This window comes from Balaenoptera borealis (assembly GCF_965194805.1).
Source record: "Balaenoptera borealis genome assembly, chromosome: 16".
NCBI lineage: Eukaryota > Metazoa > Chordata > Mammalia > Artiodactyla > Balaenopteridae > Balaenoptera > Balaenoptera borealis.
In genome coordinates this window covers 19,107,608-19,122,961 of record NC_138872.1, presented here as the reverse complement: position 1 = coordinate 19,122,961, position 15,354 = coordinate 19,107,608, and the positions used below count along the sequence as shown (strand labels likewise).

The window sequence follows — 15,354 nt, the reverse complement described above, 5'->3', positions numbered from 1 at the left end:
CCATTCATATATTCCATGGGTTAGAAGAGGTGAGTCTTCAAAATTAATTGTTGACCAAAAAAAAAAAAAAAATTCTTGATTTTTCTATCTGATAAATAACAAATACTGCTAATCATTTATCCACTGCACTCTTTATATAAAGTAACTAAAAATTCATTACAATAACTATTTTACCAATTCAAGGCATCTCTACTGGATAAGAAGGCCCACAGCCTCTGGAGGGAGGGCCAGGGAAAAGCTTACTAACAGTGTTGTGGAATCAAGTTAGTTAGCACCACTCTAACTGGTTCATTGCTTTGAGGTTCAGTTTGGAATCTGACCCAAGAGATTAAATTCAGGAAGGGAGAAAAGTCCAGGCAGCAGCAGCGAAGGGCTGGCTCCCTTTGGATGCTGCCAGCTGGCTGCGGTGCGCCTCTCAGAGCTCGCTCTGCCTTGGTAAACACATTTCTGATGGCCGTAGGCACTGAGCAAGCCCGCTAAGCCTTACCCAAGTGTCTTCAGCATCAGAGCCCGAGGGGAGCGGCCAGGGGACGGGGAAGGTTTTACGATTAAAGGCAGCAAATGCTGCTTCCAAATTATGTAATTTAAATATATGAACCACACATGAAAACACCTTTTCTTTCTAGCACTATTGGAAGGAAATTAAAATAACATAAAATATATACAGTGAGGTTTAAAAGTTACGGGATTATATACAAGGAAACTTTTATCTTAGTGTGAACCAGGTCCTTTTAGCGGAGGCACCTTTTTTTTTTTTTTTTTTTAGAAATTCACGTTCTTTTATTTTTTTATGTATTTATTTATGGCTGTGTTGGGTCCTCGTTTCTGCGCGAGGGCTTTCTCTAGTTGCGGCAAGTGGGGGCCACTCTTCATCGCGGTGCGCGGGCCTCTCACCATCGCGGCCTCTCTTGTTGCGGAGCACAGGCTCCAGACGCGCAGGCTCAGTAATTGTGGCTCACGGGCCCAGTTGCTCCGTGGCATGTGGGATCTTCCCAGACCAGGGCCCGAACCCGTGTCCCCTGCATTGGCAGGCAGATTCTCAACCACTGCGCCACCAGGGAAGCCCGGCAGGCGGATTGAGCGGAGGCACCTTTGAGTGGGCTGGTGCGCTGGCTGGTTCCGGCTCAGAGGCACAGTCTCCTGGCCTGCGGGCTCTGTGAGGAGCTCAGCTGTCTTGCTCCTCTGTGTTCTAGGGCCTAATTCAGTGCCTGGCCTGCAAAGGGTGCTCACAAAATATCTGTTAACTCAATAAGTAAATGATCTCGTCCCCAGCTTTATAAGTTCAGAAATATGATTTGTTTTAGTTCACTGAGATTATTAAATTCTTAATTGAGTGGGGGTAGAATTGGTTTAATTCCAACCAAACTCAATGGAGACACATTAGATCTCACCCCACCCCCCCATTTTAGAGGGGGTATAGCTTTCCAGGAGCCCCACTGCTTCTGAAATTTACCCAGAATTGTCCTTTCCTAACATGAGGGCACCTGGGAAACAGAATCCCTAATCAGGTGGTTGCCTGAGGAACAAATTTAGAACTTCTAAGAAGGTTTTCAACCTACACATGTAGCAAGCCCAGCTTTGCAGCAAGCAGAATGTTTGCCCCAGGCCACTGTGGCACCTCGCCTCCTGTGGACAGAGCGAGATGTACTCTGACGGAGTCCAACCCTCCAAACCCTTCCCAGGCTCCATGCAGACTCCCAATCTGGTGTCCCTTTGCAGCATTCTTCATTTGAACAAGTCATAAATCCCTTGCTTTTAAGAATTTTCTGTTTATAGGGCTTTAATTTGGCCTCTAATGACCAAAGAGGGACTTTCATCTCCATATGCCTCCAGAGGATCAGTTGGATCTGGTCATCTCTGCATGGATGTGTACCAATTTTCAGGCCATTTTGGGCTCAGCAGCAAATGCTGAGCAGTATCTTCAGAGAACCCCAGGGTACTAAGTGATACCCACCCATGGCTCTGTTTAAGACTGGTTTGGATTTTTTTTTTTCCTTAAGTGCAGTATCTTGCATTGTCTAATTTTCTATCTGCTTGGCCTCATAAAATTTTCAGAAAAATTTCCCATCAGCATAGCTTTTTACTACTGTACCCTTTAAAAAGGTCTAGGAAATTCAACATATCTGGAATGAGCCTCGAGGCAACACTGTGAGAGGTCATCATTAACATTTACCCACTTGGAGAAGGGACCATAACTCTAAGCTTTCTTTCCTCTTCTTAAGACAGTTTCTACCCAGAATCAAACAGTTTCTCTATCCCATGATGGCTTTTTACTTAAAAGAAAAATGAGATAGAGAAAAAACAGAAATTTTTAAATTTTGAGCTAATTTTAGACTTACAGAAAAGTTGCAAAAATAGTACAGAGAGTTTCCTTATGTCCCTGACCCAGCTTCCCCAAATCTTACATAACCATAGTAACTGAACAGAACCAGGGCATTAATATTGGCACAGTACTATTAACTAAACCAAAGATCTTATTCATATTGCACCAGTTTTTTTCTACTAATGTCCTTTTTCTGTCCCAGGATCCTATCCAGGATCTCCACTGTATTTCATCGTTATTTCTTAGTCTCCTGTGGTCTGTGACAGCTTCTCAGTCTTCCTTGTTATTCATGCCCTTGACACTTTTCAAAAGTATTAATCAGTTATTTTGTTGAATGTCCCTTGATTTGGGTTTGCCTGATGTTTTCTCATGATTACACTGAGGTTATGCATTTCTGGCAAAAATGCCACAGAAATGATGTTGGGTTCTTCTTAGTGCATCATATCATGGGGTTCATTGACGTTGCTTGTCTTATTACTGGTGATGCTGACCTTGATCTCTTGGCTAAGGTGCTTTCTGCACTGTAAAGTTACTACCTTTTCTTTCCTTTATAGATAATAAATAAGTTGAAGGAGTTGATTTGAGACTACGCAAATTTCTGGCAAAGGTTTCTTAAAGGATTACTGGCTCCCTCATTCACAAGCCTGCTCGCTTTCCTTAAAAACTCCAAGAGGTTAGTTGATAGTATTTCCCCTTATTATGTTTGTCATGCAAACACTTTGTTATTACTTTTTTGTTTGTTCAATGAGATTTATTTTTCTTCTACTTGTAAAAATAGCACATCTTCATTGTCAAAGAAAATATGGCATGTTCATAAACATGGCTTTAGAGATTGGTACCTATTATGGACTGAACGTTTGTGTCTCCCTCCCTCCAAATTCATGTTGGAATTCTAACCCCCAATGTGATGGTATGAGGACATGGGGCCTTTGGGAGATAATTAGGTCATCACAGTGGAACCCTCATGAATGGGATTAGTGCCCTTATCAAAGGAACCCAAAAGAGCTCTCTCACCCCTCTCCACCATGCGAGGCTACAAGAAGAAAAAGGCCATCTGCAACCCGGAAGAGGGCCCTCACCAGAACCCGACCATGCTGGCACCCAGCCACCAGGACAGTGAGAAAAAAATGTCTTTTGTTTATAAGCCACCCTTATTTTGTTACAGCAGCCTAAACTAAAATAGCAACTCTCTGTATAAATGTAGATATAGATACAGATATATAGGTACCAGTGAACCTCTTTTCCTCTTTTAATACCACTGGAGTCAGATACCATGGGTTTATTCATTAAGTCCCAGCCCCACCATGGACTTCAGGAAAGTTACTTAATTTGTGTGCTGGTTTGCCCAGCATCTGTTATTTGCTGATGCGATGAGCAAAATTAAATAACATTTTTTGGGAAGAACTATTCAGAAAGGTAGAGGTAAAAATGTTATGGTCTGTGTTTAATGGAAGTCAACTGAACACAGCCATGGGGAAGGTGAGGTCACACAGTAGACATCTGCAACCCCAGATGCCACATGTGGACAAAGGTTCAAAGTGTTCACTGATGAATTCCTTAATGACCGGAAGGACTGCTACTTGGTCCCCACGATTTGCCTATTTCCAGTTTACCAAGTGAGGCACCAACAGACTGTAAATTTATCACTTATTTGCGTGGCCCAAATACAATCAGGAAAAGGTTATTACCTCTCCCACTATTTTCCCCCAGAACAATAACAACAACAGGAACAGCTAACAATGGTGGAACACACGACTCGCACTGGACGCTGTGCCTTCTAAGCCCGTTACGTGCACTAGTTCATTCAACTCTCATCACAGTCCTTGCTAGGAGGTATTATTATTGCCTCCAGTTTACAGATAAGGAAAATGAGGCACAAAGAAGTTACAAAAAGTAACTTGCTCAAGGTCACTCAGCTAGTAGCTGGTAGAGCCAGAATATGAACCCAGGCAAGCCTAGTTCCAGAGCGCAGGCTCTTAGCACTATGCTCTCCTATTGTCAGAGAATGCAAGAACACACTATCATCTAGAAGAGAGAGACAGTCCATGAATTCAAGTTCCGGGCGAAGCTGAACTGAGCAAAAGATTCACATGACAGATGAAAACCACTTCCAGAATGGAAAGACCTGAGAGAAGAAACAAGAAGGGGCTCTCAGGATCGCACACATAATTAGCAATCAAAGTGGGTCACTAAGACAACAGCCTGGAAACATCTGAAAACAATGCGTAGAAAAGGACTCCAAGTTGACAAGTTAAACAAGCAGGCTATGTGAAAGGGAATCCAGCAGTTACTTCTGATTTTTTTTTTTTTTTAAGTAACAGAAGCCCAGAGACAAGGCGATCTAAAATATAAGACCTCAAAGGAAAAGAGATGAGTGAATCAGAATACTTCAAGCTGTCATCTCTAAACAAACAAAATGATGCCAACCCCCTAGGCCAGATGCTCTTGTCATTCCTCTACCACCAAGATGTCTCCAAGAGCTGCGGTCAACAGCGCTGTCTGCATTTCCTCAGCTGGTCTGACTCCAGTGTGAGCTGACCTCCATACCCTGTGGACTGAGCACGGTGGGATCACTATCAATTTTCTAACTGAGAAAACCAGTGGCTGAGCTTCTCCTTATCCTTATCCTACTGGATCCTCTGGGTGAATGGCCACTGCTGGCCACTGCCCCTCGTAGGAAACCATCTCTTCCACACCACTCTTTTCTGCTTCTCCCCTACCTCTTCCTCTAGCTTCAGCTTGGCATTCAGGCCTGGTTTGCAATCCCACTTACTAGCTTAGTAACAGTGCCTTGGAGCCTTAGTTTCCTGGCCCACGAAGTAGGGTGGTAATAATTTCTACACACAGGGCTATTAAAAAGATAAAGTAAGCCATCTGAAAAAGCTCTCACCACCCCGTGCAGGACATGTATTACAGGGCTCAGTACATTTTGACTTCCTGCACATAAAGACTGGTCTTGGCCAGGAGGCCAACCTAAGCCCTTTTTTCTGCCTACATGCTCTAACAGGGGGAACTTTATATCTATTCCATGGCTTTGACCTCCTCCTTGGAGCAAGTATATCTCACAACCTTTATCTCCAGCCCCTACATCTCAACTGAGTTTCTAACTCATATTTCCAATGACTCCTAGATATGTTTTCCTAGATCTGTTGACAATTTTTTAAACTCAGGAAGTCCTAAAATGCTCTGTCTCTCTCCAAAGTAGTCTCTGCGACCCCCTCCACAACATCCACCCTGTGACATAAGGTAGTCGATATTTCCACCGTCTGTTATTACCTTCCCTAAAACAAACAAACAAGAAAACCCTCTAAGTCATCCTCTAATCCCAATCTCACCTGAGTCAGGAACTAGTATTTTTAGATTCCGCCTCAAAACACCTCATCTTCTCCATCGCCGCTGCCTCCACCTTGCTTAAGTTCTCATCATCTCTTACCTGGATGACTGCCACAGCTGCTCAACTGACGTCCTCCCTGCAGTCCGTGCGTCACATGACAGCCAGAGTTATCTTCCTAAAAACAGGCTTGAACAGAGTACTCCCCTGCTTTAAAACCTTTCTGGTGGGGCCGCGGAAAGCCGAAACTCATTGGCCAGGCATTCGAGGTGCTTCGCAATCTGGCCCCAGCATCCCTTTGTCCAGTCTCATCTCCAGCCACTTAGGTACCTTTAGGCTTTTGCCCATTCGCTTTATCCTCTATCCGACAAAGCCCTACTGGCACAGTAACACTCAGCATTCAGGATGCCTTCGCTGACTCACCGAACATCATCCCCTCCCTCCCTGTGTCTCCAGGACACCTGACACATCACATCTTTCGCCATTGTGGGTTTGCATGCATGCCACCTCCTCAACCAGAAAGGGACCTTGAAGGCAAGGACAGAGCTACCTTTCTCTTTGTATCTACTGCACCTAGCTCAGTGTCTGTCCAGCTCAGAGTGAGGCTTAAGTGGTTGTTAACTAACTTAATCAAGAATAACAAAATACTTATGAGTATCAGGCTGAAACCTAGAAGAATTAGTGCACCTCACAGAACAAATGTAAAATGTGAAGGGTAAAAATATCTGGGGTAGATGAGAAGTACAAAGAGGGGATGCCAAAACAGGGAGAAACTGAGTTTCCTTATATGGAAGGAAAGGAAAGTTCCTGCTTTTGCTTTGATGATAGTAAATAAATTTAGGGAACAAATGTTATTTTTAGCACTAAGAGAATTGTTCATGTTTAAATTTTGTCTTAAAGTTAAAAAGAAGAAAAGGACACTCCATAAAACAGAAGGTGTAACAGGAAAGAGACAACTAAGCAATACAAAAATTAAGAAACGAATTATACATAGAAAACATAACAAATGCAAAAGCAACCATAAATTAAAGACGTTAAATTCACACATAAGTTATAGAATCTTCAAGATTGGTTGAACAGAAGACAAAATCCGACAACATTCTGCTTGAAATAACAGAGCTCTGAAATAATAATGAAATTAGAAAATATAACAAAATCACTGCACAAGAAATTTATAGACTATTAAAAAAAAGAACAGAGGACAAGCATTGCTTTAAGTATTGTCAGAAAACAAAGATTCTAAAATACTTGACCAACATCTTTGAAAAAATAAATAACTACACCCCCGCCCCCAAAGCAACTCGCCCCTGATGGTTTATTAGTGGATCATTTCAAACTCTCCAGAAACAAACAAAACATATTATTGAAAACATATCTAAAAAAGGTCATGATATAGATTATCTAGTTCATTCTATGAACCCAATTCTAAAACTGGCAGAGAAAATGAAGAGAGAAAACTACAGATGAAGCGTACTTAAAATTTATGCTCAAAAATTAAAAAAAACAGTAAATAGAATCTAGGAATAGGTTAAAATTTTAAATTGTGTCATGTCATCAGATACCAAAAATTCATTTGTTAAACTCCAACAGATATTCTTAATTTTAAAATTCTAAAACTGATAATAAAGGTATACTTTCTTACCCTTTTTAGAGTATCTATTTAAAACCAAATGTCAACAGTATACTTCAAGGAAGAAATGAGACATGCAGTCATTAAAAACAGGCACAAAGTGAAGCAGCATTTTATCATCACTGTTAATTAATATAGGATCAGAAGTGCCTTCCAATACAAAGCAACATGAAAACGAATAAGAAATACAAATACAATAAAGGAAAAGGCAAAATTTTTAATATATATAATACCACTGTAACTTGCAAACCCAAAGGAATCACTTGAATGGTTACGATGAGCTTAAAGTGACCAAAGTCATCACCAGTATAGAAAAATCAACACTATTTCTGGTCCTCAAACTTGACCGCAGTGAAAATCACCCTGGCAGATTTTTTAAATGCCAATGCTTACAACTCACCCCAGACAAACTGCCTCAGCATCTCTGGTGGTGGGACGAGACATTAGTAATTTATAACGCTTCTAAGTTGATTCTAATGTGCAGCTAAGTCGAGATACCACTACTCTATACGTAATTATCTAAGTGTCTAAAAAACGCAACGCAAAACCATTTGTAATATTCGCAAATGGGAAGAGAAAGATTGCTGTAAGGCAACAGGAGTGCAAAAGAAGAAGCCCGAAAGGGGACATAGTTAGCTCCTGTGCCAGAGTCTCCAGTCCACTGCAGTTCAGGCAAAGAGGCAGGCAGCCGCCCAAGTTATTGGACGGGGACATGACCCATGGCAACAGCGGAACAGTGGCAGCAAGAGATAATTAGTCTCAGTCCAAGTGCTACTGAAATCAGAAGCATGCATGAAGATTTAACAGAGGCTGAGGATGTTCAAGATTACTTGCATATCTGTGTGAGGTCACATGTGAGATCAATTCCTAGAAATGCAATTGCTGAGTCAAATGGTATGTGCCTTTGAAAGTGAAAGATTAATTTTAAAAGATCTTAAAGGTGAAACAGAAAAAGCATGATGTGTAGAATAAACAAAACATCACATTTGATAGGTAGGAAGAGTGGAGCGGGAGAAAGGAGGGAAGCTGGAGCTAGGCGAGGTGGCTCAGTGCTGCCAGGGAGTAGGTAGGGAGACTGACATCACAGAAAATTCCTGGTGATTCCAATTTGGCTTTGGCCTTCACATTCACTTTGACCCCACAGCAGAGACCTGAAGGAGAAGGCGGCCAGGAGCCACGTGGCTACCTGGGAGGAGAAGATTCCACGACTGACTGAAGAACCGTAAGGAGATCAGTGTGACTGACGCAGAGTCGGTGTGAAGGTGAGCACTAGAAAATGTGTGCACAAGTGCACTTGTAATAAACTTGTCTTATGCCGTTTTTAGTTTAGAGAATTGATATACAAAGGCCATTAAATAGTTTTTACTCCACCTTCCAACTCAAAGTTAAAGAATGAGAAAACTGGAATATACCTTCTATCTAACAGTAGGCCTGCCACAATCCACCATGAGACAGGAAGTTCCACAAGTGACAGTTGTGAGGAAATTCCCATGGGCTGGGTGGCCCAGGCTTGTGGGGAGGGAGTGATGTTGCCATGGAGTTGTCCAAGTCAGGCTGCTGTGCACAGAACTTCCATTATATACCAGCAATGACCCTGACTCCATTTCCTCTCCTTTCTTTCCAAAAAGTTCTACTCAGAAAGGTTCTTAACTTTATAATGATAAATAAGGTAGTAAATTTCCTTTATTTAAAAAACTTTAACAACAAAACCCCTCAAAATCTAAGCCTGTGAGTGGCTCAATAACAGAATAAACTGAGTTCCCAACTCATATATGTATATGTATAGATGTATATGTATATACATATATGAGTATATAACTTTACTAGGGCACATCTAGTTCATCAAGGGGAGGCTATGCTTATTTACATTAATTATTGGCCAGTCAGCTTTGTCTGTAGTATTAATTTTCATATTCCAGAGAGCAGTACCACACATCCTATAGCCTGAGAACATGGCTTGGATAATTTGGTATTCAAACCAGTGTTTTTCAAGTCAGTCATTTAATAAAGCAGAAGTATGTTTTGCACTCAGACTAAAAAATTGACCTTGAACTAAACCTGCACATCACAAGAGACACAACACACAACTCTACTTTTATAATACCCAGTGGTCAACCTAAGATATAACAGGTTCCTATCAAGTGATCCAAGAAGTCACCTAAATTGTATATTCAATACAGATATTTTTAGATTAATCCAAATGATTAAAAGAATCATTTGATCAAAGAGCTCAGCAATAAAATCAAGGAAGGAGAAAATAAAGAATGTTTAACAGCAATACAAAGATTAAATACAGCCATAAAGACTTAGGCATGACAAAGTAATGGTAATTGATATGGCAAGAAACCTAAATTCAGAAGTGTACTATTTACCCAGGAAACATACTTTTTCCTCATTTCCTTGGTTTCTCCAGTTTCTCTCTTCTCTTTGTGCAGCCCCATATGCATCTTTAAAGGTTCACTTGTTGCTTCTGCAGTTGTATCCAGTCCTGCAAAAGAAGTGACATATCCTCACTTCATGAGAAAAGAGATAAAGTGTATTTTAGGATGCTGAGCTATCCAATCTCATCAATCTCCTTTCCTAACTCATTTTCTCCAGAACTATACACAAACAGAAAAACCAAGGGGGTGGGGAGAGTAAGAAGAGGTCACTAAAATACAAATGAGCAATTTTAAATGATTAAAAATGTTAGTAGTAACTGAAAAATATCAATGGAAAAAAGGCAAACTTGATTGTCTCTGATGATAGATCAGAACAAGAGGATTCATTAAAATCTCTTTCCACCAATGAGTTTCCACCTTTCTCTCCTGGCTAAGTTTGAGATGGCTTAGCAGAAATGATCAAATTAACTGATGTGTGGGACTTCCCTGATGGCACAGTGGTTAAGACTTCTCGCTCCCAATGCAGGGGGCCCAGGTTCGATCCATAGTCAGGGAACTAGATCCCACGTGCATGCCGCAACTAAGAGTTCACATGCCACAACTAAGGAGCCCACGAGCCACAACTAAGGAGCCCGTCTGCCGCAACTAAGACCCGACACAACCAAATAAATAAATAACTAAATAATATTTTAAAAAATTAATTGATGCGTAGCCGTACAACTTCAAGGGTGAGTACCATTAAGGATGTGCTATTTTCTGATGCTCTTCCATTCAAAGCCCTGGGGTTTTCCTCACATGGATTCTAGAGGTAAAAAAAAAATGGTCTAGACTGAGCTCCAGGCTAAGGAGCTATGTTATCTTCATCTTTTGTCTCTGACCCCTATCCCTATGTCATCCCATTCTACCCAATGACAGACACATGGTAGCTCTTGGTGAATGAATGAGACAATAACTACGTTTTCAACAAATGACCAGAAATGCTTCACATGATCTTAAAATTACTTGAGAAGCAGTTGAAAAACCACTGCTTTTGAATTCTTTATTTCTTTCCCAAAGCATTCTCTTTGGTTGAGATGCCCAGTAAAATGGCCCTCAAGTGAGTATACCAGAGGGTCTCAGAACTTCGAACGGTGCATGGGTACACGAGAGAGTCGGGGCTGTGAGTATCTGAATGTAAACAAGTTTGCCCCTCAAAAAAGCACCCTGGGGACTTCCCTGGTGGTCCAGTGGTTAAGAATCCACCCTCCAATGCAAGGGATGTGGGTTCGATCCCTGGTCAGGGAACTAAGATCCCACATGCCGCGGGGCAACTAAGCCCATGCGTCACAATTAGAGAAGCCGCACACCGCAAGAAAGACCCAGCGCAGCTCCGAGTGATCTTTCCCCATCATTCTTATGTCTGTAGCATACACCTGTCAAGCTTTTACTCTGTGTCAGGCACTGTTCTAAGAGCTTTAACTACATTAACTAACTCAACCTTTATAACAACCCTGTGAGATAGATTCTATTATTCTAATTGCTCAGAGGAGGAGACGAAAGCACAGAAAGGTTAAGAAAATTGTGCAAGGAAATGCACTATATGCTGCCATTCACAGGCAGGGGCTCCTGGGCACACATGATCTTGCAGGAAACTGTAGTCTCATCTACCGATTTCACTTTCTTCTATTGCTCTTATGGTATAGTAGTAGCTCAATAGCTAAATTAGCTCTTGTTGGAAAACTGTCCTAATTAATAATTTATTAAAAACTTTAAATTCTCCATCACTTAAAAAACTGACCTTTTCTTAATTTAAAAAATTATCCAGTGAACATCACAGAAAGGAACTCTTCCTAATTTTGTGGAACTCAGAAGCAATCATGATTTTCAGCTGCTTACATTCACCCACTACAGATTATTACACTTATTCTAGGTATTTTGCCATGCTTACCAGATCCCTTCTAACTTTAAAATTTCAAATCCCTCATTCAAGCAAGGCATTTATTCTTTGCTCTCTAGTTCAGTTGATTGGGACCCAATGCTAATGACGCCAAAAGCTTTGGGTTCAATCCACTACAAACCACTTCGCTTTGTTTGCTTCAAGTCTGCAAACCCTTAGCCTGGATGGCACGTTGTGGGTCGTAAGAGGAGCCAGGTGGAAGCGTGCAAGACAACTAGCATAAATAACATCTGCTTGAGAAACAAGTCCACATACACCACAGGGGCAGGAGCATGACCCTGAGGCAGAAGCATCAACTCCATACATAAAGAAAAGCTTCATGATCACTGGCAAAGCACTTCTACTTTTCTGAGTAAGACGCCCTTCTCAAGCTCAGATCTTTTTGCCAGAATCTAACCTAAAGTCCCTCTTTCAAAAAACAAAACAGGTATAAGATTAAAATAAGAAACTAAGGTTTTTAGTTTTTGTACAAGATGTGCTTGATCTGAAAAAAAAAATTCTTATTCCTGACACCAATTCCACTGACAATAAAAAGCACTCGTAATGGCTTTCGAAAGTGACACAGAAGTCTCTGGCAGTGCAACACAGCAAACCACCAGAAAGATCTTACGGCAATTCCATATGTATATCTCACATTCTTTAAAAATTACTCCTAATTTTCATAAAACCAAAAGCTGCTCCATCTCCAAATAATATAAAGTTATTTTAAACATGCTTTTTCAAATTAAATGAAGAGACCAAATCCTATCAGTCCAGATCACATTTTAAAACAACCAAGGGCCCACTCAAGGTAGAAGTTTTAACAGCTTCCACAAGTAAAAAAGAAAAGGCTATATTCCTTAATTGTTATTCTACGAAGAAACCCACTTGGGATCATCTGTCTTCGTGTTTTCTTGCCCACAGCTGGAAAGAACTTTCCCAATGTACTAATGCTACAGAGCACATGGATTCCAACAGTCACAAGGTAACTATGACAGCAAAGCCACAGTTATTTATGAGATCACAAAAACTGTATGATGTAATTTTTTAAATTTGAGGGAAAATTCACATAACATAAAATTAACCATTTTAATGTGTACAATTCAATGGCATTTAGTATATTCACAATGCTGTACAACCCTCACCTGTATCTAGTTCCAAAACATTTTAGTCATCCCCAAATGAAACCTTGTACTCATGAAGCAGTCACTACCATTCCCCCTGCTCCAGCCCCTGGCAACCACTAATATGCTCTTTGTCTCAATGAATTTATCTATTCCGGATATTTCACATAAATGTAATCACACAATATGTGACCTTTTGTGCCTGCCTTCTTTCACTTAGCATGATGTTTTGAGGTGTTTCCACATTATAGCTGCATCAGTACTTTACTCCTTTTTATGGCTAAAAAATATTCCATTGTATGGATAAATCACATTTTGTTCACCCATTCGTCCACTGATGGACATCTGGGTTGTTCCTAACTTTTGGCTACTGTGAATAGTGCTGCTAGGAACATCTGTGTACAAGTACTTGTTTGAATACCTGTCTTCAATTATTTGGGGTATGTATCCAGGGGTAGAACTGCTGGGTCATATGGTAAGTCTATATTTAACTTTCTGAGGAACTGCCAAACTGTTCTCCACGGTGGCTACACAATTTTACATTCTCGCCAGCAAAGCACAAGGGTCCGACATCCTCACTAACACTTCATATTTTCCGTTGGAGATGTTTTTAAATTATAGCCATCCTTGTGGGTGTGAAGCAGTATTTCATTGTGGCTGATTTGCATTTCCTTAATGACCGATGACGTTGCACATCTTTTCATATAATTGTTGGCCATTTGTATATCTTCTTTGGATAAATGTCCAATGAAGTCTTTGCCCATATTTTAATTGGGTTGTTTTTCTTTTTGTTGTTGAGTTGTTAGAGGTTTCTTTTTTTTTTAATGTATTATGGATACTAGGTCCTTCTCAGATTTGCATATTTTCTCCCATTCTATAGATTGTCTTTCCACTTTCTTAATAATGTCATTTGGTTAGGACCTGTGCAGCAGGGAGAGGAAGCACATCGAAAGGAGGGCCTCTGGAGTATGGGTTTCCGGAGTGTGGAGCCGTGTGGCTGACAGGGTCTTGGTGCTCCGGCAGGGTGTCAGGCCTGTGCCTCTGAGGTAGGAGAGCCAAGTTCAGGACATTGGTCCACCAGAGACCTCCCGGCTCCACGTAATATCAAACGGCAAAAAAAACGGCAAAAGCTCTCCCAGAGATCTCCATCTCAATGCTAAGACCCAGCTCCACTCAACGACCAGCAAGCTACAGTGCTGGACACCCTATGCCAAACAGCTAGCAAGACAGGAACACAACCCCACCCATTAGCATCAAAGAGGCTGCCTAAAATCATAATAAGGCCACAGACACCCCAAAACACACCACCGGACATGGTCCTGCCCATCAGAAAGACAAGATCCAGCCTCATCCACCAGAACACAGGCACCAGTCCCCTCCACCAGGAAAGCTACACAAGCCACTGAACCAACCACACCCACTGGGGGGCAGACACCAAAAACAAGGGGAACTACGAACCTGCAGCCTGCGAAAAAGAAACCCCAAACACAGTAAGTTAAGCAAAATTAGTAGACAGAGAAACACACAGCAGACGAGGAAGCAAGGTAAAAACCCACCAGACCAAGCAAAGGAAGAGGAAATACACAGTCTACCTGAAAAAGAATTCAGAGTAATGATAGTAAAGGGGATGCAAAATCTTGGAAATAGAATGGAGAAAATACAAGAAACATTCAACAAGGACCTAGAAGAACTAAAGAGCAAACAAACAATGATGAACAACACAATAAATGAAATTAAAAATTCTCTAGAAGGAATCAATAGCAGAATAACTGAGGCAGAAGAATGGATAAGTGACCTGGAAGATAAAATAGTGGAAAAAACTACCACAGAGCAGAATAAAGAGAAAAGAATGAAAAGAATTGAGGACAGTCTCAGAGACCTCTGGGACAACATTAAATGCATCAACATTCGAATCACAGGGGTCCCAGAAGAAGAAGAGAAAAAGAAAGGGACTGAGAAAATATTTGAAGAGATTACAGTTGAAAACTTCCCTAATATGGGAGAGGAAATAGTCAATCAAGTCCAGGAAGCACAGAGAGTCCCATACAGGATAAATCCAAGGAGAAACACGCCAAGACACATATTAATCAAACTATCAAAAATTAAATACAAAGAAAAAATATTAAAAGCAGCAAGGGAAAAACAACAAATAACATACAAGGGAATCCCCATAAGGTTAACAGCTGATCTTTCAACAGAAACTCTGCAAGCCAGAAGGGAGTAGCAGGATGTATTTAAAGTGATGAAAGGGAAAAACCTACAACCAAGATTACTCTACCCAGCAAGGATCTCATTCAGATTCCACGGAGAAATTAAAACCTTAACAGATAAGCACAAGCTAAGAGAATTCAGCACCACCAAACCAGCTTTAGAACAAATGCTAAAGGAACTTCTCTAGGCAGGAAACATAAGAGAAGTTAAAGACCTACAATAACAAACCCAAAACAATTAAGAAAATGGTAATAGGAACATACATATTAACAATTACCTTAAATGTAAATGGATTAAATGCTCCAACCACAAGACACAGACTGGCTGAATGGATACAAAAACAAGGCCCGTATATATGCTGTCTACAAGAGACCCACTTCAGACCTAAGGACACATACAGACTGAAACTGAGGGGATGGAAAAAGATATTCCATGCAAA

At 40.9% G+C, this 15,354-nt stretch overlaps 1 protein-coding gene and 1 long non-coding RNA gene across 12 annotated transcripts in view; one reads left to right on the top strand and one right to left on the bottom strand.

The window, feature by feature from the left end:
• Positions 1-9,645, top strand: part of LOC309613063 — a 55,312-nt gene extending 45,667 nt beyond the window's left edge. Inside the window, exons 2-3 of the long non-coding RNA XR_014235504.1 lie at positions 2,878-2,996; positions 8,429-9,645. This is a non-coding gene — a long non-coding RNA (uncharacterized lncRNA). The remainder of the gene's footprint in view (positions 1-2,877; positions 2,997-8,428) is intronic.
• The window catches only part of ZHX3 (zinc fingers and homeoboxes 3), a 205,829-nt gene that overhangs the window by 122,524 nt on the left and 67,951 nt on the right, over positions 1-15,354 (bottom strand). For 10 of the 11 annotated variants that reach the window (XR_014235498.1, XR_014235499.1, XR_014235500.1 and 7 more), the window contains one exon: positions 9,670-9,772. The gene's annotated coding sequence lies outside the window, so the exon portion shown is untranslated. Of the gene's footprint in view, positions 1-9,656; positions 9,773-15,354 lie in introns of all 11 variants that reach the window. The other variant, XM_082359472.1, reaches the window with a different exon arrangement.